Source organism: Lepus europaeus, chromosome 12 (assembly GCF_033115175.1).
Source record: "Lepus europaeus isolate LE1 chromosome 12, mLepTim1.pri, whole genome shotgun sequence".
In the NCBI taxonomy this organism is placed as follows: domain Eukaryota; kingdom Metazoa; phylum Chordata; class Mammalia; order Lagomorpha; family Leporidae; genus Lepus; species Lepus europaeus.
The window spans coordinates 24,154,904-24,176,579 of NC_084838.1; the positions used below are offsets into that span (position 1 = coordinate 24,154,904).

General features: G+C 46.3%; 1 protein-coding gene across 7 annotated transcripts in view; it reads right to left on the reverse strand.

Annotated features, from left to right (window-relative positions):
- Nucleotides 1–21,676, reverse strand: part of PALM2AKAP2 (PALM2 and AKAP2 fusion) — a 371,129-nt gene that overhangs the window by 288,039 nt on the left and 61,414 nt on the right. The gene's annotated exons all lie outside the window — the stretch shown is intronic.

The following is a 21,676-nucleotide window of genomic DNA, read 5'->3' on the forward strand; positions in this document are numbered from 1 at the left end:
ACATTCTGGGGAGAGGCTGGAGGAAGTGAAATCCCAGGAAAAGGCCATCATGAGCTGACGGTAGCAAAGCATTTGGTGGGGGTGTGGGGGGGATGTGCCTCCAGAGATATCTGCAATGAAGTAAGCTTCTCCATCAGGAAGGTTTCCAGGTTCTTCCACTCTCTGGGAGGCCTAGCAAGCTGTTCTTATTGTCTTTCTGTAAATTATGTATTTTCCTAGCAAGGATTTCCTGGAAGTATTACAGCGTGATGAAAACTGCAGACTATTGGTAAAGCAAGAAGCCCTGGTCTAGAATGGAGCACACACTGTTCAGAGGTGATTAACAAATAGGATGGGAAGGCAGATACAGTAAGTAGTTAGGAAATTATATCCATCCACCCTTGTGTTACTTGAGGTTCCTTTTTTTCTCCTGTAGATTGTGCTGCAACGTGGGCATTGCAATGCAGAATCAAAAATGAAAACTCTATGTTTTAAATAGCTTGTACTTGGAAAGGAATGGAAAAGAAGATGCTAGATAGTGGGGCAAATTAAAATCTGAGAAAGGAAGAGAGGGGATGAAGAGGTAAAGAATTAAAAGACTTCAAGACAGTACAAAGTTCAAGAGTTTAAAGCAAAGGGGGTTGGGGAGGGTGGTTCCTGTTACTATGTGGGAGACTCAGATTGAGTTTCCAGTTCCCAGCTTCAGCTGCAGGCCAGTGCAGACATCTGGGAAGTGATCCAATGGATGGGAGCTCTCCATCCATCCATGTCTGTCTGTCTCTCTTTCTCTCTCCTAAGTAAGTAAATAAAATTTAAAAATAATTTTAAAAGTGGGGCTGACATATTAAGACTAGAAGATCAGGAAGAGAAAATCTTAAGATATTTTATTATGGCTCATGAAATGGATCACCTTTGATGGTCTCCAAAAGATTTCAGGAAGGGAGCTGGCATGTGGCACAGTGATTAAATCATCACTTGGGATACCCACCTCCCATATCAAAGTGCCTGAATCAAGTCTTTGCTCTTCTACTTCTGATCTTTCTACTTGGCTTCTTGCTAAAATCCGTTCCTCTTGTTTTTTTTTTTTTTTAAAGATTTATTTGTTTAAGTGGCAGAGTTACAGAGAAAGAGAGGGAGAGACAAAGAGAGAGGTCTTCCATTCCCTGGTTCACTCCCCAAACAGCCACAATGGCAGGTGCATCCCTAGTAGAGATCAGTTGATCAATTATGTCATCTCAGTAACATTACACAAGAAAATTCACTGTCCTGGCTAACTTCAAGGTCACCAGTCATGATCCCAATGTTATTCAGGCTCCCTCACTAGTTAGCTAAGTGGAGAACTGTAGTTGGTTAAGCCCCCTGCAATGTCCATCCACTGTAAAATAAACAAGAACAGGGGATTGTAAGTGAGCAAACTGAAAGATAAGTTGGTTTATGATTTTCTGATCCTACAAAACAGAGGAACAGAATCTAGAGCAAATTTATTTTATTTTTTTACAAATATATTTCATTTTTATTATTTATTTGAGAGGCAGAGAGACAGAGTGCTCTCTTCTGCTGGTTCACTCTCCAACTACTTGCAATCTCTGGGGTTGGGCCAAGCCAATGCTGGGAGCTAAGAACTCAATAAAGGTTTCCCACATGAATGGCAGAAACCCAGTCACTTGAGCCATCATCAAATTCCTCTCATGGACTGCATTCACAGGAAATTGGACTCAAGAGCCAGCACTAGAAATTGAACCCAGGCACTCCAATAATGGATACAGTCATCTTAACCAAAAGGTTAAATATGTGCCCTCAGGTTTGTCTAGAAGAATAAGTTAACTAGATTTCCAAAGTCACAGCACTCTGCCTATCCACACATTTATTCAACTCCAAAGTTACCACAGGAAGTGGAGAACTTCACAATTCTGTTCATTTCTCATTGCTTAGCTTATTAAAGTTTTATTTATTTACCTTCATTTATTTGAAAGGCAGAGTGAGAGCAAGAAAGATCTTCCATATACTCGTTCGCTCCTCAAATGCCTGCAACAGCTGGGCCTGGACCAGGCCAAAGCCAAGAACTCCATATGGGTCTCCCAAGTGGGTAGCAAGGGTCCAAACACCTGAGCCATCACCTACTAACTCCCAGGGAGCATGATAATAGGGAGTAAGATCAGAATTGGAGCAGGCAGTTGAACTCAGGCACTTTGATACAGGGTGTGGGTATCCCAGGCAGTATTTTAATCATTGTGCCACAATGCTCATCCTTCTCTATTACTTGGCTTTGAGCAATATTTTCATTTACATAATTTCTTTTTTATTCAACTGATTTCTTGGTCTTTAGGTTGCCATCTATTGGTTAAAGAGAGAAATGCCTGCTTTTTTTTTTAACAGAAATTATCACATCAAGGGAAGAATTCTAAATAGGAAAAGAAGACATTGATTAATTAAAAGTGTAAAAATAGATTTTGAAAGCATACTTTAATATCTAAAATCTTAAGAATTATCTGGGGAGGGGGTGCTGGTGCTGTGGCGTAGTAGCTAAAGCTGCCACCTGCAGTATCCACATCCCAAATGGGTGTTGGTTCGAGTCCCAGCTGCTATCCTTTGATCCAGCTCTCTGCTATGGCCTAGGAAAGCAGAATAAGATGGCCCAAGTGCTTGGGCACCTGCACCCATGTGGGAGATCCCAGCTACTGGCTCCTGACTTCAGATCAGCGCAGCTCCAGCTGTTGTGGCCAATTGGGGAGTGAACCAGCAGATGGAATACTCTCTCTCTCTCTCTCTGCCTCTCCTTCTCTCTCGGTGTAATTCTTTCTAATAAATAAATATGTAAATAAATAAATAAATCTTAAAAAAAAGAATTATCTGGGAGTCCGGCATAGTGGATAAAGCATCTGCCTGCAGTGCTGGCATCCCCATATGGGTGCTGGTTCGAGGCCTGGATGCCGCACTTCTAATCCAGCTCTCTGCTATGGCCTGAGAAAACAGTAGAAGATGGCCCAAGTCCTTGGGTCCTTGCACCCATGTGGGAGACCCAGAGGAAGCTCCTGGCTCCTGGCTTTGGATCAGCACAATTCCACCTGTTGAGGCCATCTGGGGAGTGAACCAGTGGATGGAAGACCTCTCTCTCCCTCTCTCTCTGCCTCTCTGTAGCTCTGCCTTTCAAAGAAATAAATATATCCTTTTTTTTTTTAAAAAAAGAGACTTATCTGGGATTGGAACTGTGGCATAGTCAGTAAAGCCTCTACCTGTGGCACCAGCATCCCATATGGGCACCAGTTTGAGTTCTTGCTGCTGTACATCTAGTACAGCTCCCTGCTAATGGGATTGGGAAAGCAGCAGTAGATGGCCCAAATCCTTAGGCCCTTGCACCTATGTGGGAGACCCAGATGAAGCTCCAGGCTCCTGGCCTCAGATTGGCCCAGCTGCGGCCACTGCAGCCATTTGGGGAGTGAACCAACAGATAGAAGCTCTCTCGCTCGCTCGCTCTCACTCTCTGCCTCTTCCTCCTCCTCTCTCTGTAACTCTGCCTTTCGAATAAATAAATAAATCTTTAAAAAAAGAAATACCATACAGAGCTTAGCTACAGTTATTAAATTGCACTGAACACTTAACATAGTCTATTAAAACTAATGCAAATGCGTAACACAGCAGTTTTAGTTCAAGGTCCTATGAAGATATGTTATAGTCCATATGGATTATATATTAAGTTTACCCACAGTGTTACTCTTTAAATAACTGTTTAACCATATGGCTATACTTTTGTTTTCATGGCCATAATATCAAGTTCTTGCTAGAAGTGTTTCCTGTTAACGTTCTCCAAAAATCGAGAAGGGAAGTGTTTTATACAGCTGGTGAGAAATTAAGTCCTACTTTATGACATCATATTGATAAGCCCATTGTAGTAAAAATCACTGAGCTCATCAGTACATGTAGAATAGTGGAGAACTCAGAGAAAGTCCCAAATGCCAGAAATCACCATGGAAAATTCACTCACAGAATGTAATCCCCACATCACCACTCTCAACATCCTGCATGATTTCCACTGTGAAGCCACATGAGCACTGAACCAGGAGCCACCACACACAGCCGTTGCCACTGACTCCCTGGGTGACTTAGATGAGTCCCTTACTGTCCCTGGGTCTTAGATTCTCCACCTGTGAAGTGAGTAGGTTGGACCTGCTTGGCTCGAAGACTCCTTCCACCTCTAACCTCCCACAATGCCAAGGAAACCCACGATACCACATGTCCTAGACTGTCACCCATAGCCTTCCTCATCTATGAAGGAATCCTGGCAAACATTTCCACAGTGCTCACTGTGTGCCAGGTGCTATCCTGTGTGATTAACTCAGTGTGTCAGCTATCATCTTTATGCCCACCTTAAAGAGGTAGAGAGACATGGTCACGTGGCTAGTCAGTGTCAAACAGAACGAAAACCCAGGGGAAAAATGGAAATAGAAATATCTTCAGGTACTATCATAGAAGGGAGGTCCAATAGACAGGGGCCGAGTACAGCTACTGGGTAAAGGGATTTCATAACTAAAGATGTTTCCTTTGTACTTAGCACCATGTTTAGGGCTTAGGATTTTGTCTAGACAACTGCAATTTTCTCATGGAACCAAAATTCAGCCCTCTAGTGGCTGAACTGAAGAATAACAATGATGATGCAGGTGGTGGTAAAAACCATAATGAGGATACAGTAGTAATAATGGCAACTGAATCTATTGATTGCTTGTTAAAGTGTCAGCCTTTAGAGTCAGGACTTCCCTTCAGCTTTCACGGAATCTTCAGAAGACTTTGAGGAAGGTATCCTTTTTTTAATACAGGATCTACATCTTTTTTTTTTTTAAGATTTTATTTATTTATTTGAAAGTCAGAGTTACACAGAGAGAGGAGAGGCAGAGAGAGAGAAAGAGTGGTCTTCCATCCAATGGTTCACTCCCTAATTGGCCACAACAGCTGGAGCTGTGCCAATCCGAAGCCAGGAGCCAGGAGCTTCTTCCGGGTCTCCCATATGGGTGCAGGGACCTAAGGACTTGGGTCATGTTCTACTGCTTTCCCAGGCCATAGCAGAGAGCTGGATCAGAAGAGGAGCAGCCAGGACTAGAACCAGCGTTCATATGGGATGCCAGTTCTTCAGGCCAGGGCATTAACCCTCTGCACCACAGTGCCGGCCCCAAGGAAGATATCTTTTCAAAAATTTACTTATTGTCATTTTATTTCAAAGGCAGCGAGAGAAAGTTTCTATCTATTGTTTCACTCCCCAAATACCTGCAAAAGCCAGGACAGAGAAGCCAAAATCAGGAGCCTGAAACTCCATCCAAGTCTTCCACTTGGGTGGCAGGGACCCAAGTAAGTACTTGAGCCATGACCTGTTGCCTCCCAAGATGTGCATTAGCAGGAAGTTAGATCAGAAGCAGAGTAGCCAGGACTCAAACTAGGCATTCTGGTATGGGATGTAGGAGTCCCAAGCAGTGACTTAAGCCACTGCGACAATGTCTGTCCCTGAGATTCAGGTACCTTTAATAACCTTCATTTTATGGGTGAAAACCACCAAAGTTTAGCTAGCATGAGTCAAGTGTCCAGGATCATGAGCTAAGAAGCACACAAACAAGTTGAAACTTAAAGACAGTCTGACCCCATAGCACCTTTCCATGAGTAGACATCAGATCCCCTAGTCCTTGTTCAGCCCTCTGAGAGAATGCCACCTGGGACACAGAAAAATCTCACCTCTCCACCTTCACATTCCCTTGCCCCAAATCCTCCAGAGCAAATGAGATGTTGAAACTGCAAAACACTCTGATGTCAAATCCTCCCACCCTGAAACAAGAGACCTCTTAGAAAAGCTGTGAGCATTTCCCAATTCCAAACAAAAAATAAGTCAAAGCTTGGTTTGGAAATGTCAGTAAAGCCCAATGAACCCACATAGTCGCTTACTTCATTCCAAGTGGCAGACATAATGCAGGAGACTGACAGATCTAATAAAGAGAGCAACTGCAGAATGGTTCTCTTTGAACACTGCATCTGAAAGGGACGGCTGACAGTGGGGCTGTTGCTGGCAAAGCTTTTTCTTTGTCAGGAATGAAGGGCAGCCTCCAGTCCTGGTCTCTGGATATCAGACTCCATCTCCCGCAAATCAGATGTTAGCGAGGGGTAGGGCCAGGGCGATGCGCAGTACGGTGTCAGGAGGATGGGCAAGGCCCGAAGGATGTCCTGGGGCAGGAAGAGGCATGGACACTGCTTGGACCCCATCCAAAGCAGTGGTCCCACTGGCTCCTCACTGTTCTCAGAGCAGCAGGCTGTGGCACAGCGGAGGGGCTGGGACATCATTGAACATAGCCTTGGGCGTTGGAAATGCAAAACAAAGTAGTGTGGACAAAAATAGAAAGAGAACACCATGTGCAGCTCTCTGATGGCAACAAAAGAACACAAACTCTCAGAAAGGAGCATAATTCCAGAGACAGGTACACCCTTTCTGATTTTGCCAATCATGTTTTCATTTCGATGCACATATCTGGTATTTCCGATATATATAGATACATCCTATATTCATGTTTTAATTTACAAAGGCATAGTACAAAGAAACACCAGTACAATAGCCCATACTATTCCTGCCCAGATAAGTAGGGTTAGCATTCTTAAATAGAAATAAAAGTCATAAATATGCATGGTGAAAATATTCAGACAATACACAAAGGTAGAAAATGAGCAGGTGAATCTCTCCTCACCTGATCCCTAGAAGCTTCACTGCTCTAGGCAACAATCCCTACTCATTTTCTTTGTAGCCTGCCAGGAAATAAATAAACGAATATACCAACATGCTATATGATGGGGTCTTTTATTCTAAGCATAAAAGACCTACTCCTCAGTGTGCATTCTTCACTTTGTGAAGAATCTTAGAGATCTGCTTGTTTCAGCACATGGGGTCCCACCTCACTCTCTGGGACCACTGCATGGCAGGTCACAGATGTTGCTTCATTCATTTTCTGTCTGCTGAGCACAGATTATTTGGCGCTTTGCTTGCTATTACAAATAGAGATGCAATGAATCTCTATAGTCTCAGAGGTACTCTTTGTGACTATATCCACGAGGTAAATTTCCAACAGCAGGACTTGCTAAGTCAAAGGATGTGAACGTTTAAAACTAATAAGGACAAATGCCTCGCTAAAACCACATTTTCTCAGTGTTTTAAGTAATATGATTTTTTTTTTTGACAGGCAGAGTGGACAGTGAGAGAGAGAGACAGAGAGAAAGGTCTTCCTTTGCCACTGGTTCACCCTCCAATGGCTGCCGCGGCCCGCGTGCTGTGGCTGGCACACCGCGCTGTTCCGAAGGCAGGAGCCAGGTGCTTCTCCTGGTCTCCCATGGGGTGCAGGGCCCAAGCACTAGGGCCATCCTCCACTGCCTTCCCGGGCCACAGCAGAGAGCTGGCCTGGAAGAGGGGCAACCGGGACAGAATCGGGTGCCCTGACCGGAACTAGAACTCGTTGTGCCGGTGCTGCAGGCGGAGGATTAGCCTAGTGAGCCACGGCACTAGCCAATGATTCTAAGTAGAAAATAAAACTCAACCAATTAATATGAGTTATGACAGTTTTGTCCCTTATTACCCATATCTTTAGGTCCCAAGGGGATTTTAAATGAAAGAAAACATCTGGGGGCCGGCGCTGTGGCATAGCAGGTAAAGCCGCCGCCTTCAGTGCTGGTATCCCATATGGGTGCCAGTTCTAGTCCTGGCTGCTCCTCTTCCAATCCAGATCTCTGCTGTGGCCTGGGAAAACAGAAGATGGCCCAAATCCTTGAGCCCCTGCACCCGCATGGGAGACCTGGAGGAGGTTGCTGGCTCCTGGCTTCGGATCGGCGCAGCTCCAGCCATTGCAGCCAATTGTAGGATAAACCAGTGGATGGAAAACCTCTCTCTCTCTCTCTCTCTCTCTCTCTCTCTCTCTCTCTCTCCCACTCCTTGTCTCTCTTTGTAACTCTGATTTTCAAGTAAATAAATAAATCTTAAAAAAAAAGAAAGAAAACATCTACCACTTCGTTAATAACTGCAATGTTCTTAAAACATACTTGTGTAATTGGTCCTTATAATTGACTATTACTCTGTCTTTTCAGGTTAAAATGACATCTTCCAGGTTTTAAAAAGTCCAAATGACTTGCTATTCTGAGAACTGAAGTCTGTTGTGATGATTCCACTGGTTTCCCAGAAAGGATCAAATCTGAACCTGCACTGAACCTGTCTTCCATGCACTGTTAATGTTAGAATTAATCAGAATCAACTTTCATCTGTAATGAAAGCGGGTTTAATCCTGCTGTTGTTGTTGCTGTCCTCCGTGGTTTAAAAGTTGAAATTTCACAGGGCCAGCGTGGTGGCACAGTAGATTCAGCCTCTGCCTGTGTTGCTGGCATCTGTAAGAGTGTTGGTTCTGGTCTTGGCTGCTGCACTTCTGGTCCAGCTCTCTGCTATGCCCTGGGAAAGCAGTAGAAGATGGCCCAAGTGCTTGGGCCCCTGCACCCCAGTGGGAGACCTGGAAGAAGCTCCTGGCTCCTGGGTTTAGATTGGTACAGCTCCATCCATTGCAGCCATTTGGGGAGTGAACCAGTAGATGGAAGACGTCTCTCTCTCTCTGCCTCTCCCTCTCTTTGGATTGGCCCAGCTCTGGTTGTTGTGGCTATTTGGGGAGTAAGCTAGAGGATGGAAGATCTCACTCTCTATCACTGCCTCTCTCTGTAACTCTGCCTTTCAAGTAAAAAAAAAAAATGAATCTTTTTTTTTTTTTTAAATCACAGATTCTTTATTGAGGAGCATCAGGAGAAAAGACCTCCCTTGGGGCCAGCACTGTGGTATAGTGGTTAAAGCCACCGCCTGCAGTGCCCACATCCCATATGGATGCTGGTTCGAGACGTGGCTGCTCCACTTCCGATCCAGCTCTCTGCTATGGCCTAGGAAAGCAGTAGAAGACGGCCCAAGTCCTTGGGTCCCTGAACCCATGTGGGAGACCTGGAAGAAGCTCCTGGCTCCTGGCTTTAGACTGGTGCAGTCCAGCAATTGCAGCCAACTGGGGCGTGAACCAGCAGATGGAAGACCTCTCTCTCTCTTTCTCTCTCTCTTTGCCGCTCCTCTCTCTCTGTAACTCTGATTTCAAATAAATAAATTTTTTTTAAAAAAGACTTCTCATTTCTGACCGAATTATAAGTAAGAGCTGTCTTCTGAAAGGCTATGTTGAAAAGCTTTTATTGACTTTATCACAAAGAATCTGTCCACAGAAAACTGTATTTGAGATGATCAACAAATATTCAGCAGACATAACTATGCAACACATCCTGTCCCCCAGTATCAAACATGAAATTCTTAGTAAAATAGGATGGCATCTTACAAACCATCCAAGGACTTCTTTTTCACTTGGAATAAAGTCAAGGCCATCCCATCCATGACCCATAGGTTGCCTCTCTCACATCTCATCTTGCCCCTCCTCCTCTGTCTTCTCCACTCCTCACTTCCCACTCCAGCCACACTGGCCCTCTTCACACTCCTTAAGCCAAACTTTTTCCTTTAAGATTTATTTATTTAGGGGCCGACGCTGTGGTACAGTGGGTTAATGCCCTGCCCTGAAGCGCTGGCATCCTATATGGGTGCCGGTTTGAGTCCCAGCTGCTCCTCTTCTGATCCAGCTCTCTGCTATGGCCTGGGAAAGCAGTAGAAGATGGCCCCAAGTCCTTGGGCCCCTACACCCATATGGGAGACCCAGAAAAAGCTCCTGGCTCCTGGCTTCGGATCAGTGCAGCTCTGGCTGTTGTGGCCAATTGGGGAGTGAACCATCAGATGGAAGACCTCTCTCTCTGCCTCTCCTCTTTCTGTGTAACTCTGACTTTCAAATAAATAAATATTTATTTAATAATAAATAAATAAATATTTATCCAAGCATTTCTCAATGCTTGGATGCCTCCTCGATGGTAACCATGGAAGTCTAAGATGACACCTGTTAGGGATAAGAGGTGGTTCTAATATCTGCTGGAGGGGACCCTGGTGGTCCAGTAAGGCAAAGTGGCTATTTCTCACTGCTCCGTCCTGTGGGATGTCTCTAAGTACAGCAGGTTTCCAGCCTAGATATGTGTTAGCATGAGGTGATTAAACAAGCAAGACTAGTATTGCTGTGGTGTAGGGACAGCTCCAAGGTCTTGCACCACTGTGAGCTTGGTGGGACTCTATCCACTCTTGGAAGACAAGGTTGCTTGAGTCAATGGGGCCCATCTAGAATCTTCCACTAGAAAGGGTTAAAGCAAATAAATAAATATTTGAAAGTCAGAGTTACACAGAGTGAGAAAGAGAGGTAGAGGTAGAGGTAGAGGTAGAGGTAGAGGTAAAGGTAGAGGTAGAGAGAGAGAGAGACAGGTCTTCCATTCACTGGTTCACTCCCCAATTGGCCACAATGGCTGGAGCTGCACCCATCCCAAGTCAGGAGCCAAGAGCTTCTTCGGGGTCTCCTACAAGGGTGCAGGAGCCCAAAGACTTGGGCATCTTCTACTGCTTTCCCAGGCCATAGCAGAGAGCTAGATCAGAAGTGGAGCAGCCAGGACTCAAACTGGCACCCATATGGGATGCCGGCACTGCAGGCGGTAGCTTTACCTGCTATGTCACAGCGCCGGCCCCAGTGAAACCTCTTCTACTCTATGGCCTTTGGCCATTTCTTCCACCTGGAACACCCTGTCCCCAACCATTCCATGGCACCTCCCTAGAAAGCCTCTCTGAAGGATCCAATCTTAATGCGCATCCCTTCCCCTCCAACCCCCAAAGACCCTGATTTTATAGAACTTATCACTACCTGAAATACGCTTCTCCATATCTTAGTTGTTTATTGCCTATCCTCACCAAGGCAGGGATCATGCTTGTCTCATTCATAGCTTAGCTCTCATGCCTAGACACTAGGCTAACGCATAATAGGCCTGAATAACTGTTTATTCATGAAAGAATGAATTCCAAAGAATCAACTAAGAAAACACAGTCATTAACAATGAACTCTTTCAAAAACTGGCTCTACAATAGCCCCATTTTTGTAAAAATAAAATAAGTGTGTATGTCTATGTACATAGAAGAATGATGGCGCCACAGTTCTAGGTCTACACAGATGCTAAATGTCTACGGTTGTGTCTGGAAAGTAGGATTGAAGCATTTTCAAGTTTGCTCTTCATGTTCTAGTATTTTCTTCACGAACTCACCCTATGAGGTAACATGGAAAATGGAATACATCAAGTTCAGGTCCAGCCAGAGCCTCCTGAACCACTCCTTACAAACTCTGATTCTCAGCACCTTCTGAGAGGGTAAAGTGGAAGCTGAGGGAAACCTCACCACTGACAGGCTGTCCCCAGGAGGCTGGTGACAAGCTCTCTTGTGGATATTTTGTAGTTTAAATGCAAATTAAATATTCTCTAATTCAGACTCCTCTAAAGAGAGTTGTTTATCCTGAGCCCTTTCTCAATGCTTGGATGCCTCCTTGATGGTAACCATGGAAGTCTAAGATGACACCTGTTAGGGATAAGGAGGTGGTTCTAATATCTGCTGGAGGGGACCCTGGTGGTCCAGTAAGGCAAAGTGGCTATTTCTCACTGCTTCGTCCTGTGGGATGTCTCTGAGTACAGCAGGTTTCCAGCCTAGATATGCTTTAGCATATCTAGTATTACTGTGGGGTAGGGACAGCTCCAAGGTCTTGCACCACTGTGAGCTTGGAGGGACTCTATCCACTCTTGGAAGACAAGGTTGCTTGAGTCAATGGGACCCATCTAGAATCTTCCACTAGAAAGGGTTAAAGCAAAAATCAGCATTAAGTTCAAAGAAGCCAATCCCAAAACAGAGTTCAGGTTTAAGGCAAGAATGAGTACGAAATAAAATCTTATACCTAGTATTGGGTATAGTGAGGGGAAACTGGGTTTTTATTCTTTGCATGTGGTGGTACAATCATTGTGAAGGATGATTTGGAAGAACATAGATCAACAAATGCTTTCAAGTTTTCATGCTGCTCGAATTACAGATTTCACATCTAGGAACTTGGTCTTAAAGGGGAAATTATGCTTATGAGCAATGTTGTTGCTCAATGATATTTAATGATATTTACTTCAGTGTTACTTTTTTTAAAAAATATTTATTTAATTTATTTGAAAGACAGAGTTACAGAGAGGTAGAGAAAAAGAGAAAGGTCTCCCATCCGCTGGTTCACTCCTCAGCTGGCCGCAACGGCTGGATCTATGCCGATCCAAAGCCAGGAGCCAGGAGCTTCTTCCAGGTCTCCATGTGGGTGTAGGGGCCCAAGGACTTGGGTCATGTTCTACTGCTTTCCCAGGCCATAGCAGAGAGCTGGATCGGAAGAGGAGCAGCCAGGACTAGAACCAGTGCCCATATGGGATGCCAGTGCTTCAGGCCAGGGCTTTAACCCGCTGCACCACAGTGCCAGTCCCCAGCATTACTTTTTAAAAGATTTTTTTTTTTGAGAGGTACAGTGATGAGGGTGGAGAAAGAAAGTGGAGGAAAGAGACAGATCTCCCATTTGCTGATTCACTTCCCAAATGCCCACAACAACCAAAGCTTGGCCAGGTCAAAGCCAGGAGCCTAGAACTCTACCTGGGTCTCTCCCCATGGGGATGGCAGCGAGGCAAGCATTTGAGCCATCATCTGATGCCTTCCCAGGCACGTTACCAGGTAGCTAAATCAGGAGTGGAGCAGCCACGACTCCAAGTAACCATTCTATATGGAACGTGGGCACCGTAAGCAGCAGCTTAACCTGCTGCGTCACAACGCCTGTCTCATGTCCTGTTTGCTGATGGGGAGCCAGGGAAGATAATGTCTTGACTTCGCTGGTTCTTATGTTGCCTCCCTGTGATAGTTCTTAGAGAGCTAGGTGATATTTTTAGGAAGTAAAGCTTTGTACCCACTAATAGATATGACTCAGCTGAAGTACTCAGTCCTTTAACTCGGTACAATGAAGTTAGCAAACCGGGACTGACTGCTGTCTCAGGATTTACTTTTCTTCATCTCCAGGGTCCAGATCATTGGCAAGCAGGTCAGTGGGGGGACTCCAGTGATCAGCATGATTGTCTTCATCACCACTGTGACCTTGCCTTTGACCCCTGTCAAGACGGTGAGGTTTGGGAGAAGCGCACCATCATCTTCTTGCGAACAGGGTTGTCTTTACCACTGACCCCAGCTGAGGAGCAGTCCTTTCATGGCTCCCATTTCTGCAGCATTTGGCCCACTCCTGCCTTCTCTAGAGCTTGTGTTGGATGTTGGATGCTTCCCCTGTGCTGTCTGGTCTTCCTGGACAGCTCCCTGCATACTGCCTGCTGGGTTCTGTCTCATTTGATGAACCTTCTCAGATGGCAGAACCAAATCCAGCTCCAAGAGCTCCATGCTGGGAGCACCTTTCCACCCTCCTTCCTCTCACTAGGAGCTGCTGCCACTGCATAGATATTTTCCGTGTTCATAGTTCCAGGTTCAAGTTTGGATGAGCAAGAATTTTCTGGCAAGGGTCTCCCAAAGAGACTCTGGGCATGTTGACATTTGGTGGAAATTTCTTAGAAAACCTGGCTTCTCTACAGGAATCATAAAGAGGAGAACTCTGTATCTATCTTTCCCCACCCTCCTGTTTGAACCCCTTTGCCCCTGAGAGAAGTGGCTGATCTGGTTGGTCACATTACAGAATCCTTGCATTCACAGGAACTTGTTCCCTGCTTGCAAAAGGGCGTGAATGTGGTTCTCTGGATCTTCCTCTTCCACCTGTGCTGCTGGTGCAGGAAGCTAACCCCAGTGTTTCTGCCATTTTGTTCTTCCATCTGCCCCTGCATTCAGACTCAAGTTTAGGTTGGTGGTGGTCTAGGAGAGGAGATAGTCTTGGCTAAGCCCACATAACCAAAGATATGAAATGGTGAGGCATGTGCAGCAGGCAGGTAGGTGGGGATCTGCATTAAGTGTGGCTCAGAATAAAGCAGGGCTGTGCTTTGCCATTACTCTCTGCTCTTATTTGGGTGGATTTCCGTTGGAGAACTCTCTGGAGTTGTGGCTGCACTCTGGGGCAAGATTCAAGACCTGTGGCTCCTAAGGCCACATAAGTCATTCCCTGATCCCATTATTCCTAACATCTGGCTCCCAGACTCACAACGCTCTTCACACGTATGAGCTGGCTTATGCCCCCTCACCTTGACCTTAACACACCCCGTGGTACTCAACCCTAGAAGACCATTAAGATCACCCGAGGAACATTAAAAAGCACCACGTGAGGCCCCACCTCCAGAGATTTTGATCTCAGTGGCGTGGTCACTGCCAAGGCTGTAAATGCAACCCAGGAGTTCAACCAAGTGGAAAATCATGTCCAAGCACATGGCCATCCTATGGTCCAGGCTGATAAGCATTCGCTATTGTATATGCATGCTCAAGATCTTGCTTCATCAAACTGAAACAAGCAGTTTGGTAAGTTTTGTTGGAAATCTCAGTCACTTTTGTATTTTTTCTGGCTAAGTCCTTGCTTTCTTTGCTCTTCAAAGCCTGGGTCTCAGCCACAGGTCGCTCTCTTGGACCTAAGGGATGTAGAGCTTGTCCTGAGCCTGGACTTTTCTACTCATCACAGTATTTCTCATCCTCATCAGCCTATGTCTGACTTCCCTTGCCTTCTTGTGAGGCCTCTGCCCTCAGGATTAGATCACTATTTTCTGCCAGGGTTCAGGAGTGATAAACCAGGCTAGGAGGGCCAGGGTGGGGGCTTGGATCTAGAATCATGGAACATTACAAACACATGTCAAACCAAAGCTGCCTTTGAATAAGTAAATAATAATAAATAAATAAAAAGTTAAAAAATATGTAAATAGTTTTGTGCTTCAAAATATGTATAAATGCCTCAGTGCTACACTAAATTTCTTTTTAAACATTTTTTCTTTTATTTGACAGGTAGAGTGAGAGAGAGAGAAAGAGAGAAAAGTCTTCCTTCTGTTGGTTTACCCCCTAAATGGCTGCCACGGCCAACGCTGCGTCGATCCGAAGCCAGGAGCCAGGTGCTTTTTCCTGGTCCCTATGTGGGTGTAGAGCCCAAGCACTTGGGCCATCCTCCACTGCCCTCCTGGGCCACAGCAGAGAGCTGGACTGGAAGAGGAGTAACCGGGACTAGAACCCGGCGCCCATATGGAATGCCGGCACCGCAGATCAGCCAAGTGAGCCACAGCGCCAGCCCTGTTACACTAAATTTCAAAATTCAGGAAGGAAGACACTATTTAAGACGAAGGCCATCCCTGGGAACAGGTTGCTTCTATGCCACTGCCACAAACAACATCTTATGAGAACTGAGAAAGACCAATAAAAACAACCTGAGCAGGTTCTCAACCAGCTTAGATCACAGGAAACTGATCTCGTGTGTACCTGCAAAGCCTCACAAGATTCCCCACGTCGTGTTATTCAGGGGTCAGTGTCAACCTGAGGCAAGGAGAGGGACTCAGTCCTACTGAGGGCCTGTTGAACCACGCAGGTCCCCCTAGACTGACTCAGCCTCCCTGGGAGTGCACCAGCAAAACGGGCAAGGACACCTGTCCCACCCTTCTCCTTTGTGCTGGCACTGCCTGTGATCATATCAGCATCTATTTCAGGCAAGTTCCTGATCAGGGTGAAGACTGAAGAACCAATGCCAATATCTGATAAAGATCTAATGTGATTAAAAGCTTCAAAAATAGTGCAAGGATAGGAAATCACACACATAGAAAATGGCAGGCTTCCCCACCACTGATATGATGTTTTAATGTGATTTTTTAAAATTATTTTTGGTTTTTGACATGCAAAAGTCAATCAACTTGCAAAAAGAAAATACTATCCAGGAAATAAGGAAAATTTTACAAAGTGATGCCAAACTGTAATGGAGAACATTTCTAGTTTCAAATCTCCAACCGGATGCCTTATGTTTAGGTTAATTTTGAGATGTCTGCCTCCCTCAAGTGATTGACAAATGCCAGTATGGATTCCTGGGCCTCTGGGTACTGCACTGATCTGTGGAAGATTCCTGTATTCCAGCAGAGCCCTGAAAGTGCCATTGGCAAGTCCTTGACATTGGCCATTGCATTTATAATGGAATAAAGGACTTCGTGGAGCCTCTGAGTGGCAGTGCTCACTCTCCAGCCCTCCCTCCCTTCTTTTCTCCTCTCCTTCCCTCACTTCTCCTCCCTCTCCCTCTCTGCTCTCTCTCCCATCTGCTCTCTTCTCCTTCCATCCTTCCCCTCTCCCTCTGCAATTCCTTGATAAGGAGCTGATACTTTTAATCTCCATCCTCTAGTATAGGAGTTGGCAAATGTGTTGTATAAACATTCACATGGTAAATACTTTAATATTTTTAGGTTTTATAGCTTCAGTCAAAACTATTCAACTCTGTAGCTGAGTCAACTTGTTCTGCCAAATTTTGTTGTGCAAAAGCAGCTATAGACGATGCATAAACAGCAGGCATGGCCTATAGGCTGTAGTTGTAGACCCTTGCTAGACAGCATCAAGAACCAGCTACCACCCCTCAGCTTCCCATTCACCCAAGTTCTATGAAGTTGAACTCCTGCCAAAAAGGTGTGCGTGAGTGTTGTGTGTGTGGTTGTCACAGGGAAAGGAGACACGAGAAAAACAAGGAGTCTCACAAGTTCTGGGTGACAGTTCAAACTTCCTGCTCCATCGTATGCTGCAAAGGAAATATCTTCCCCAGAGCCTCTGCTCCCTCTGTTTTCCACAGCGGACAGCAGGAGGGCTGGGGTTTGAGCTCTCACTCTACGACACAACCCCAGTGACTCTGAACCAGTCCCTGGTGGTGGCCGAGTGTAGGTGCAGCTGTAAAAGGAGATGAGCAAAAGTCTGCACTGGACTGCAGGATGTAGAGTGGTCCCAGAGGATTTGAAAGTGTCAGCAGTGGTGAGTGGTGGCCCGGTGATTAAGACACCAGTTAGGCCGGCGCCGTGGCTTAACAGGCGAATCCTCCGCCTTATGGCGCTGGCACAGCGGGTTCTAGTCCCGGTTGGGGCGCCGGATTCTATCCCGGTTGCCCCTCTTCCAGGCCAGCTCTCTGCTATGGCCCGGGAAGGCAGTGGAGGATGGCCCAAGTGCTTGGGCCCTGCACCCGCATGGGAGACCAGGAGAAGCACCTGGCTCCTGGCTTCAGATCAGCACGATGTGCAGGCCGCAGCGGCCACTGAAGGGTGAACCAACGGCAAAAAGGAAGACCTTTCTCTCTGTCTCTCTCTCTCTCTCCCTCTCTCTCTCTCTCACTATCCACTCTGCCTGTCCAAAAAAACAAAAACAAAAACAGGCCGGTGCCGCGGCTCACTAGGCTAATCCTCCGCCTTGCGGCGCCGGCACACCAGGTTCTAGTCCCGGTCGGGGCACCGATCCTGTCCCGGTTGCCCCTCTTCCAGGCCAGCTCTCTGCTGTGGCCAGGGAGTGCAGTGGAGGATGGCCCAAGTGCTTGGGCCCTGCACCCCATGGGAGACCAGGAGAAGCACCTGGCTCCTGCCATCGGATCAGCGCGGTGCGCCGGCCGCAGCGCGCCTACCGTGGCAGCCATTGGAGGGTGAACCAACGGCAAAAGGAAGACCTTTCTCTCTGTCTCTCTCTCACTGTCCACTCTGTCTGTCAAAAAAAAAAAAAAACAAAACAAAACCAAAACCACCAGTTAACACATCTGCATCCACACTGGAGTGCTGAGGCTTGATTTTCACCTGTGCCTCCTTGTTCCAGTTTCCAGCTAATGTGCAATCGTGGGAGGCAATAGCGATGGCTCAGGCAGTTGGGTTTCTGTCACTTCTGTGGGAGGCTAGGATTGTGTTTGTAGCTCCCAGCCTCGACCCTGGCCTAGTCTCAGTCATTTCAGGCATTTGGGGAGTGGACAAGTAGATAGGCACTCCTCCTGTCCCATGCCTCTTGAACAAATAAATTTTTAAAATAATCAATTGTCATCAATGCAGGGGCTTCTCAGAGTACAAGTCAGGGACACCTGTGGACAAGTGTGAGTTTGTGAGTCCACAGATACATTTATAGTCCTTCATCTGCTGACTCATTTGATAGGAGGAAGTTTAAAATCCAATGAGGGGAAGAAAAGAAAGGAGGGGGACAAGGGAAGTAGGTTATACAATGTCTAAATCCATGAATCTGGCACTCAGGACTTTGTAAAGTTTGGGCTTATACAAAGAATACAGTCTATTGCTTCTCCACAACAGAAAATTCAAATGGTGGCAGTGTCAGCCACCTACAAGCAGGTGGGGTGAGGTGCCGCAGGCTGTGTCCACGTCCATGGCCACTATAACAAATGATCACCCCCAGCGTGGTGTGAAAGAACAGACATTCATCTCCTCACAGCTCTGGAGGCCGGATGCCTGGGTTCAAGGTGTCAGTAGGAACACATTCCTTTTGGAAGCACCTAGGACAATTCCTTCTCTACCTCCTCAAGCTCTTGTCCCTATCTGTATTCCTTGACTTGTGGCTGCGACACTCCAATCTCTGCCTAGGTGGTCACATTGCTGCCTCCTTTTCTGTCTGCCAAATCTCCCGTGTGTCTGTGTAAAGACACCTGCCACTGAACTCAGGGCCCACTTCGGATAACCCAGGCTGTCACATCTTTAGTTCCCTAGTTTAATTATAGAAGGAAGGAAGGAAGGAAGGAAGGAAGGAAGGAAGGAAGGAAGGAAGGAGGGAGGGAGGAAGGAAGGGTGGGAGGGTGGGAGGGAGGGAGGGAGGGAGGGAGGAAGGAAGGGAGGATGGACTTCCTCTTCCAAATAAGGAAGGCTCCAGGAATTGACCGTGAACATGTCTATGGGAGGGGGCACATTTTTGGTCTGCCATAAACAAATGTTGCTGACACTTGCCCTGCCCACCACTGGCCATAGTTTGGGTGGAATGGAACGCCATATACCTGGTTATATCACCAACCATGCAGAATGGAAAATGGAAATTGTTCAAGTGGTGCAATGTTGTCTTAGCCAAAAGCCAACAGAGACTAAAAATTTGAAATAGGAAAAAAAAAATTGTGTCTGATACAGAGTGAGCTGTTTGGCTGGTGGTGGAGTCTCTACAGATGAATATAAGGGAATATTCATAAACTAGTATACTTCTTAATCCTAGAAAAAAAGAGGGGTGGGGGACGAACCCAAGGGATCCTTTGTGAGAATCCGATGCACGTGAACTGTCAGATGCTGTTTTCTTGGAGTCCTACAACACCATGAGGAAGGCCGCATGGTCCCTGCTTTGCAGATTAAGAGACTGAGACTCAGAAGGGCTGGATGCCCAGGGCACAGCAGGAGGAATGGGTGGCACAGGTATGCATCTGCACTGAACATTTTCTGCCTCTGAGCCACGCTGTGTTTTCCCAACAGCCAAGGCTTTAGTGATACAGGACAGTAGATCCTGGTACCTTCTCCCCTCTAACACCTGCAGCCAAGATCTCAAGGGCCAATGGAGGGGACTCAGGCAAACACCACAGTAGCCAGAGACTCCGTAAGTGATGCTGAGCCCTCTCCAGCATGGCTGCCCTACCCTTGCAGGCCTTCTAGAATATCTGGGTAGTACCGTGATGCCAAACTACCTCATCGTCTTGGCATCATGAGCCTGGGGATATCCCACGTCCACCCTAGATTTCTCCATTGCTATTCTATTCCTCTAGTTCCTGGCAGGATCTCAGAGAGATTGGAGGGTGGGGAGGGAGAGGCACTGCTGTCCCCTCTAAGCTGCCATTCATTCTTCCTGTTTCCTTCTCATTCTCCAGGTCTCAACTGAAAAATCACTGCCTTGGGACGGGCATTTGGCCCAGTTGTTAAAACTCTGGCTAAAACACCCATATTCTGGCTCTGGCTCCAGACTCCAGCTTCCTGGGTGGTGGCGGTGATGGCCCCAGTAGTTGGGTCTTTGACATCCACGTGGGAGACCTGGATTGATTTCCTGGCTCCTGGTTCTGGCCCTGGTCCAACTCCAGCTGTTGCATGCATTTAGGAAGTAAATTAGCAGATGGGTGCCCTCCCTCACTCTCTCTGTCAGTCTCTGTCTCTCTCAAACAAATAGAACCTTAGAACCTTTAAAAAAAAAAAAAACACTGCCTTGATGCACCCAATCTAGTCATCATCCCAGCCCTTAGAGCCCTCTTGATCACATCAATGTTTATTTCTTCCTAGGCATGTCCACAATCAGAGAGTACCTAGCTTCTCTGTTAACAGCTCTCTGTATGTTCTATATGCTCTTTATGATGGCACTGTGAGACTGGGGCCTTCTGATTGTTCTGCACTATATCCTTCATGCACAGACTGGAGTAGTGCGTGGTAGTCATGCGATAAATAAACAAGTGAGTGAACACACACACACACACACACAGGATAAGCTCTGTCTCCAGCAGGGATGCTGCAAACAGCCAAGTTCTCAGCCAAGGTTACAGATCAGGTCCCACTGAGATCTCCGCACGTGTAATTTCTGTATCACCCCGGAAAGCATTTAGACTAGCAGGTTTTCTTTTCCTCCCTGGGGCTGCACAGTAAGGGCCACCCAGGACAGACCAAACACACACCACCTCTGCTCACTGGGGCCTCCAGCAGTCACACTGTGAAATTAGCACAGTCTAGACCATACATTCTGACAATCTCTGAATGCAATAAATAGAGCAATTTTAGCAAATCAGGCACATTTGTGGTTGCCTCAGAGCAATTTGAAGGAAGCAACTGCTCTCTCCTAAATTGCGAAAAGTCTGTACCGCAACCTTCTGCTGCTGCCCAGGGAACAGCCGTTAACTCCATGGCGATCAAAATAGTCTCTCCACACTGATATAACACATAGTGAGGAGCAACACAAAACTCAGTCGTCAGCAGCTGTTAGGTCTGACTTTTCAATAGGTGACTCAAGGGACCCCGTAGCCTCCTTTTGGGAGTGAGGGGATGAAAAAAGGATAAAGCAAAGGAATCCCCAAATGTTCTTGCTAAGAAGAGATAGCCAGCCGGAAGTGGTCTGGCTGGACAAGAGCATGTAAGGCATAAATGGGTCATTTGTTTCTGGATGCTGTCTCCAGCTTCACAACTGTCATTCTGAAATCCCTCTAGCAGCACACACACAACTCCCTTCCTAGCATCTGCACAGGAGGAATTCCACGGCACAGGTGAGGCGTGATGGAGGGCAACAGGGCATGTCCTGTGTGAGTCGTGTGGCCTTTCTTCTGGCAACCATGGAAGTCCCAGGTGGGAAGCTGAATTCCTCACTGTTGAATCAACCAGCATACAGGGAACAACAGCAGGTGTGCAGTACAAGGGAACTATAAAAGGCTTAACACATGCATGACCACACACACGTGTGAGTGCAAGCACACATGTACATGCATAAGCTTGGCATTTCCATTTTTAAAATTTTTCTTTCTTTGAACAATTTTAGTTTGACAAAATGTCACAAAGCCAGTGCAGAAAGCTACTACATTTTCTTGATCCAGCTTCCCATAATGCTAACATCTTAACATAACCAGAGTGCATTTGTGAGCACTAAGAAGTTAATGCTGATAACAGTATTGTTAACTAAATTATAGACTCTTTGTATTTAACCAATTTTTCTTTTTCCATTCCATAATCCAATCCAGGGCACCACTTGCATTTGGGGCATTTCTGTTTTGGAGATTTAGGATGGTATACCCCTGCCTCGAGTGGGTTTTGGAAGTGCAGAAAATGGCTCTCAGGCCAATGAGATGCTGAGATCTCTCACTTC